Source organism: Coregonus clupeaformis, unplaced genomic scaffold, assembly GCF_020615455.1.
Source record: "Coregonus clupeaformis isolate EN_2021a unplaced genomic scaffold, ASM2061545v1 scaf2493, whole genome shotgun sequence".
Taxonomy (NCBI): Eukaryota; Metazoa; Chordata; class Actinopteri; order Salmoniformes; family Salmonidae; genus Coregonus; species Coregonus clupeaformis.
In genome coordinates this window covers 34,268-41,542 of record NW_025535947.1, presented here as the reverse complement: position 1 = coordinate 41,542, position 7,275 = coordinate 34,268, and the positions used below count along the sequence as shown (strand labels likewise).

The 7,275-nt window shown below is 50.5% G+C and overlaps 2 long non-coding RNA genes across 2 annotated transcripts; both read right to left on the bottom strand.

Annotated features, from left to right (window-relative positions):
* Window positions 1–973: 973 nt before the first annotated feature.
* LOC123488765 lies at window positions 974–1,303 on the bottom strand. Its single transcript, XR_006660264.1, has 2 exons — window positions 1,271–1,303; window positions 974–1,172 (listed from the first exon to the last, which is right to left on the bottom strand). It is a non-coding gene; the product is annotated as an uncharacterized LOC123488765 (long non-coding RNA).
* Window positions 1,304–5,964: 4,661 nt separating this feature from the next.
* Window positions 5,965–6,294, bottom strand: LOC123488764. Its single transcript, XR_006660263.1, has 2 exons — window positions 6,262–6,294; window positions 5,965–6,163 (listed from the first exon to the last, which is right to left on the bottom strand). It is a non-coding gene; the product is annotated as an uncharacterized LOC123488764 (long non-coding RNA).
* Window positions 6,295–7,275: the final 981 nt, after the last annotated feature.

Sequence of the window (7,275 nt, the reverse complement as noted above, 5' to 3'; positions counted from 1 at the left end):
CTTTGGCTGTACTTAATTTTTTATTATACCCGCAATAAAAGAAACATGGTTGAAAAAAATTAATAAAAAATACATCTGACTGGTGTTGCTTTTTCACTTTTCATGTTTCCTGTATCTGGCAACCTTTGGCTGTACTTTATTTTTTATTATACCCGCAATAAAAGAAACATGGTTGAAAAAAAAAAACAACATCTGACTGGTGTTGCTTTTTCACTTTTCATGTATCTGGCAACCTTTGGCTGTACTTTATTTTTAATTATACCCGCAATAAAAGAAACATGGTTAAAAAAAAAAAATTTGTTGAAAAAAATTAAATAAAAAATTAACAATAAAAAATTAACACATAAAAAAATAAAAATAATAAAAATAAACCTTAGGCCCATACAACACTGCACACATTATTGCATTCCTGGACACCTTACATGACATGCTCACTGTTCAGAGACCAGAGCATACCCGATATGTCATCATATGGGACAATGTTAGTTTCAATAGGGCTGCTTTGGTCCGCAACTGGTTTACAGAACACCCATTCTTCATGGCACTCAACCTCCCTCCATACTCTCCATTCTTAAATCCCATCAAGGAGTTCTTCTCTGCCTGGCGCTGGAAAGTGTACGACCGTCATCCTCATCAACAGGTAGCCCTTTTACAGGCAATGGAGGAGGCATGTGGAGATATTGACCAGGCATCATGTCAGGCCTGGATACGGCATTCAAGGAGATATTTTCCCCGGTGCCTTGGACTGGAGGATATCGCATGCGATGTGGACGAAATTTTGTGGCCGGACCCAGAAAGACGACATGATGTAGGCTGATTGTTTTTCTTTTTTTTGTGAAATTACTATTTTGTGTTCTGACTTTGTCTTGGTTTTGATGAGTGTGAATAAACACTTTCGTCAGTTTTCTTTCAATGTGAAACTGTTAGATTAGGTGGGGACTCAGGCGCAGAGACGGACACACGGACAACGAGGGTGAATATGATGTTGTTTTATTCAGGGGGTTTTGGCAGAGAGGAGTAGTGCAGGGTGGAGCAGCTACAGACCGGGGTAGGAGCTGCGTGGTGAGGAGAGCCAGAAGCACCGAGAGCTGGATGCCGAGGATAACAGACAACTGGTGAGCGGGTTGCGGCGTGGGAGTGGCAGGCAGGCAGGCAGCAGGAATCGACGGGATCTGGTCGAAGAAGACAACAGGTTACAAACTTGGCAGAAACAACTATAAAGCTAAGAGAGTAACAACTAAACTGAGACTCCTGTACGGAGCCAAGTTACCACAGGTGGTGAAGGAACGAACTGGCGCTGGAGAGGTGTCCAGCCCGGGTAGATAACTGCTTGTAGATTGGTGACAATGAGCCGCAGCTGGATGTAACTGATCTTGTGAGTGAATGGCCACGCCCCTGACCTAGATCCTCTGACTGGGCTGCACAGCAGGGGGAGACAGACACAAACAACACACACACAGGGAAAAAGGGAAACAGAAAACAAGAGGGAACAAGAACAACAGTGCCGAACCGTAACAGTACCCCCCCCTCAACGGGCGCCACCCGAGCGACCCCCCCGGCTTGTCAGGGTGGTCCCTATGGAAGTCAGCCACCAGCTGCGGGTCCAGTATAAACCGCCGGGGAATCCAGGACCTCTCCTCGGGACCATATCCCTCCCAGTCCACCAGGTACTGAAAACCTCTACCACGCCTCCGGACGTCCAGCAGTCTCCGCACCGTGTAGGCTGGATGGTCGTCAATAATGCGGTGGCGGAGGGGGATCCACCGGCGGACACAAAGGGCTGGAGGAGACCAGTTTAAGCTGGGACACGTGAAATGTAGGATGGACTCTCATGGCCTGGGGAAGCTTCAACCGAACAGCCGAAGGGTTGATGATGGAGTCGATCACGAAAGGACCCAAATACCGGGGCGAACAGCTTACGGGAGTCCGTGCGTAGAGGGATGTTGCTGGAGGAGAGCCAGACTCGCTGACCAGGCTGGAACTGGGGGAGCGACTATCCGGTGTCTGTCCGCCACTCTCTTGTTGCGCTCTGCTGTCCGTAGAAGGGCCTCACGGGTGTCCACCCACACCTTGCGGCAGCGACGAAGGTTATCCTGAACTGATGGGACGGCTAACTCCTTTTCCTGAGACGGGAACAATGGCGGTTGGTATCCCAAAGCCGCCTCAAATGGTGAGAGACCAGTGGCAGATGAGGTGAGGGAATTGTGGGCATATTCGACCCACGGGAGGTGTTTGGCCCAGGTGGACGGGTTCTGGGATGTCACACAGCGTAGAGCAGCCTCCAGGTCCTGATTGGTCCTCTCAGTCTGGCCATTGGACTGGGGATGGAAACCTGATGAGAGACTGACAGAGGCACCCAGAGCAGAACAAAACTCCTTCCATACCCGAGAAATGAACTGTGGACCTCTATCGGACACTATGTCCACAGGTATTCCATGGGGACGGAATACATGTAGGACCAAGAGGTCGGCCGTCTCGCTGGCAGACGGTAATTTTGGTAATGCAACAAAATGGGCAGATTTAGAGAATCTGTCCACGATGGTGAGTATGGTGTCATTACCTTCCGACATAGGAAGTCCAGTGACGAAGTCCAAGGCCACGTGAGACCAAGGACGACTCGGGACTGGGAGAGGCCGCAGCAGGCCCGAAGGAGCCCGGTGGGAGGCCTTATTTTGGGCACAGATGGAACAGGCCGCCACGTACTCCCGGACGTCAGCCTCAACAGATGGCCACCAAAAGTGCCTCTTCAATAGCGACAGTGTACGGTTCATACCAGGGTGGCAGGAGAAGCTCGAGGTGTGGATCCAGTTGAGCACTTGCGGCCGCACGGCTGCGGGAACATAGAGAAGGTCGGAGGGACCATCGGCCGGTCCAGGTTCCGACTCTTGAGCCGATCGGACGAGGGACTCGATTTCCCAGTGAACAGCCGCCACCAAACAGGAAGCGGGCAGAATAGGTTCAGGATTGCTGGAGTCTTCATTGTCTGTAAACTGGCGAGAGAGAGCATCAGGCTTGACATTGCGTGTGCCAGGACGGTATGTTAAAGTAAACTTGAACCTGCTGAAAAACAGGGCCCATCTGGCCTGACGGGAGTTTAGCCTCTTGGATGACTGGATGTAAGCCAGGTTCTTGTGGTCTGTCCAGACTATGAAGGGTTGCTCTGCTCCGTCCAGCCAGTGCCTCCACTCCTCCAATGCCAACTTAACAGCAAGCAACTCCCGGTTACCCACGTCGTAGTTCTTCCTCCGCAGGGGTCAACCTCCTCGAGAAAAAGGCCACAGGATGGATCTTCTGGTCCGTGGAGGAACGTTGTGACAGGACAGCCCCCACCCCCGAATCAGAGGCGTCCACTTCCACAATAAACTGCAAACTAGCATCTGGATGAATAAGAACAGGTGAGGTGGTGAATAGTTCCTTCAGTGTACTCACGGCTGACTCGGCCTCCGGTGTCCACAGGAATGGCACCTTAGGGGGAGGTGAGCTTGGTCAGGGGGCAACCACTTGGCTGAAACCCCTGATGAAGCGTCGGTAGAAGTTGGCGAAGCCCAGGAAGCGTTGTAGCTGCTTCCGGGACGTGGGTGTGGGCCACTCCGCAACTGCTCTGATCTTGTCAGGGTCTGGTGACACTTGTCCCCGCTCGATAATAAAACCCAAAAAGGGGACGGACTGCCGGTGGAACTCACACTTTTCTGCCTTCACATATAGTTTATTTTCCATGAGGCGTTGGAGAACCAGACGGACGTGGGAGACGTGTTCATCCTGTGACTTAGAGAATATAAGAATGTCATCCAAATAGACAAACACAAAACGGTGTAGAAAATCCCTCAACACATCGTTAACCATGGCCTGAAACACTGCTGGGGCGTTAGTGAGACCGAATGGCATGACTAGGTATTCAAAATGTCCGAGAGGGGTATTGAACGCAGTTTTCCATTCGTCTCCCTGCTTGATCCTAACGAGGTGGTAAGCGTTACGCAGGTCGAGTTTGGTAAACACGGTAGCTCCATGAAGGGGTTCAAAAGCTGAGTTGATGAGAGGCAGGGGGTACGTATTTCTGACTGTGATGTTATTAAGTCCTCTGTAGTCAATGCAGGGGCGTAATGTTTTGTCCTTCTTCTCAACAAAAAGAACCCCGCCCCAACAGCGGAAGATGAGGGACGAATGAGGCCAGAGGCTAGAGAGTCGCCTATGTAGGTTTCCATAGCTTCTCTCTCAGTACGGGACAGATTGAAAAGCCGACTGGATGGCAAAGGGGCTCCAGGCAGTAACTCAATGGCGCAATCGTATGGCCTATGAGGTGGTAGTGAAAGTGCTTTGGACTTGCTGAATACCTCGGCCAGGTCCAGGTACTCGTCAGGGACTGAAGAGAGGTCTGGGGGTTTGACAGGGGATGCAGGGGAACCTACAGAGGGCGGAATAGCCGACCCAAGGCAAGCATAATGGCAGTGAGTGCTCCAACTGTGTATCTTGTGGTTTTGCCAGTCAATATGGGGGGTTGTGAAGGCTAAGCCAAGGGAAACCGAGGATAAGAGGGGAGGCAGAGGAGGAGACTACTTTAAACTGGATGGTTTCTTTGTGATTGCCTGACAGTATGAGAGAAACGGGGACAGTTTGGTGGGTGATGTTGGCAAACTGATGACCGTCAATAAGCGGTTACTGTAATAGGCTTAGGCAGGGGGCTTAACAGGGATCTCAGCCTGAGTAACCAGGTCAATGTCCAGGAAACTATCCTCAGCACCAGAGTCAATGAGAGCAGCTAAAGGGAGAGACAGATTCCTGAACTGGACTGTAGCTGGGATAACTAGACGGGGTGCTGTGGGCATGGAGTCAGGTGTAACACTTGCAAGTACGCCCACGTTTACCTGCAAGCTTTGTCTCTTGGGGGCGAACCGGACAGTTAACCAGAAAATGAGTGCGGTCCCCACAGTACACGCACTCACCAGCCCGCATGCGCCCGTTCCTTTTCGGCAGGGGACAGACGAGCACGGCCCAGCTGCATGGGCTCGTCCAGTTCCGTGGAGGGATCCGCTGAGGTGTATGGGGCGGTGTCCGAGTGGTGGTGTTGCTCGGGTTGCAGAAAGCGAGGGCCCCCCGCCTGCAGTGCGGACCCGACCGCTCCTCTCCTGTCTCCTCTCCCGTAGCCTGTTGTCTATACGGGTAGCAAGAGAAACGAGAGAATGAAGGTTAGCAGGCTCCTCACGAACAGCTAGTTCATCCTTAATTGTGTCACTCAAACCGTTAACAAACGCTCCCTGAAGAGCGTCGTCATTCCACTTGGAATCGGCTGCCAAGGTCCAAAAAATCAATGGCGTATTCAGCCACGCAACCCATGCCCTGTCGTAGCTTCAATAGTCTCTTTGTGGCGGTCCCGGCATGGTCCGGGTGATCAAACACAATCTCCAATTGAGAGGAAAAATCGTCAAACGACAGGCTGGCAATCTGCTGAGTAGAATAAGCCGCTTCTGCCCAAATCAAAGCTTTGCCCCTTAGTAACCCCAGAGCGTAATGTACCTTTGAGGATTCCGTGGAGAACGACAGGGGCTTCTGTTTGAACACCAAGCGGCACTGAAGCAGGAAACCACGGCATTTGTTCAGGTCCCCGGTAAAAGGTTCGGGTGAGGTCGTAGGGGGTTCCCGAAGGGCAGGAGCGAAAACCGAGCCTGGAGCAACTGTAGGAGGAACAGGCGGAGGAGAAGCAGAGGGAGGAAGAGTAGTGAGTGTTACCAGGTTAGCTACCTGAGAGGTGAGCTGAGATACTTGATCCAACAACCGCTGGTTGTTATCCAATAGAGACCCGATGAGTTGGTCGTGTTGTCCCAATAACATTCCCTGTGAATGGAGGGCGCGTTGTACGCCATCACCCGTTGTTTCATGTGGCGTCTCTGCTGAGTCCATGTATGGCCAGTTCGTTCTGTTAGATTAGGTGGGGACTCAGGCGCAGAGACGGACACACGGACAACGAGGGTGAATATGATGTTGTTTTATTCAGGGGGTTTTGGCAGAGAGGAGTAGTGCAGGGTGGAGCAGCTACAGACCGGGGTAGGAGCTGCGTGGTGAGGAGAGCCAGAAGCACCGAGAGCTGGATGCCGAGGATAACAGACAACTGGTGAGCGGGTTGCGGCGTGGGAGTGGCAGGCAGGCAGGCAGCAGGAATCGACGGGATCTGGTCGAAGAAGACAACAGGTTACAAACTTGGCAGAAACAACTATAAAGCTAAGAGAGTAACAACTAAACTGAGACTCCTGTACGGAGCCAAGTTACCACAGGTGGTGAAGGAACGAACTGGCGCTGGAGAGGTGTCCAGCCCGGGTAGATAACTGCTTGTAGATTGGTGACAATGAGCCGCAGCTGGATGTAACTGATCTTGTGAGTGAATGGCCACGCCCCCTGACCTAGATCCTCTGACTGGGCTGCACAGCAGGGGGAGACAGACACAAACAACACACACACAGGGAAAAAGGGAAACAGAAAACAAGAGGGAACAAGAACAACAGTGCCGAACCGTAACAGAAACATCTGACTGGTGTTGCTTTTTCACTTTTCATGTTTCCTGTATCTGGCACCCTTTGGCTGTACTTTATTTTTAATTATACCCGCAATAAAAGAAACATGGTTAAATAAAAAATAAAAAATAAAAAATTAATAAAAAATTAACAATAAAAAATTAACACATTAAAAAAAAAAAATACAAAAAAAACCTTAGGCCCATACAACACTGCACACATTATTGCATTCCTGGACACTTTACATGACATGCTCACTGTTCAGAGACCAGAGCATACCCGATATGTCATCATATGGGACAATGTTAGTTTCCATAGGGCTGCTTTGGTCCGCAACTGGTTTACAGAACACCCATTCTTCATGGCACTCAACCTCCCTCCATACTCTCCATTCTTAAATCCCATCGAGGAGTTGTTCTCTGCCTGGCGCTGGAAAGTGTACGACCGTCATCCTCATCAACAGGTAGCCCTTTTACAGGCAATGGAGGAGGCATGTGGAGATATTGACCAGGCATCATGTCAGGCCTGGATACGGCATTCAAGGAGATATTTTCCCGGTGCCTTGGACTGGAGGATATCGCATGCGATGTGGACGAAATTTTGTGGCCGGACCCAGAAAGACGACATGATGTAGGCTGATTGTTTTTCTTTTTTTTGTGAAATTACTATTTTGTGTTCTGACTTTGTCTTGGTTTTGATGAGTGTGAATAAACACTTTCGTCAGTTTTCTTTCCTTGTGAAACATCTGACTGGTGTTGCTTTTTCACTTTTC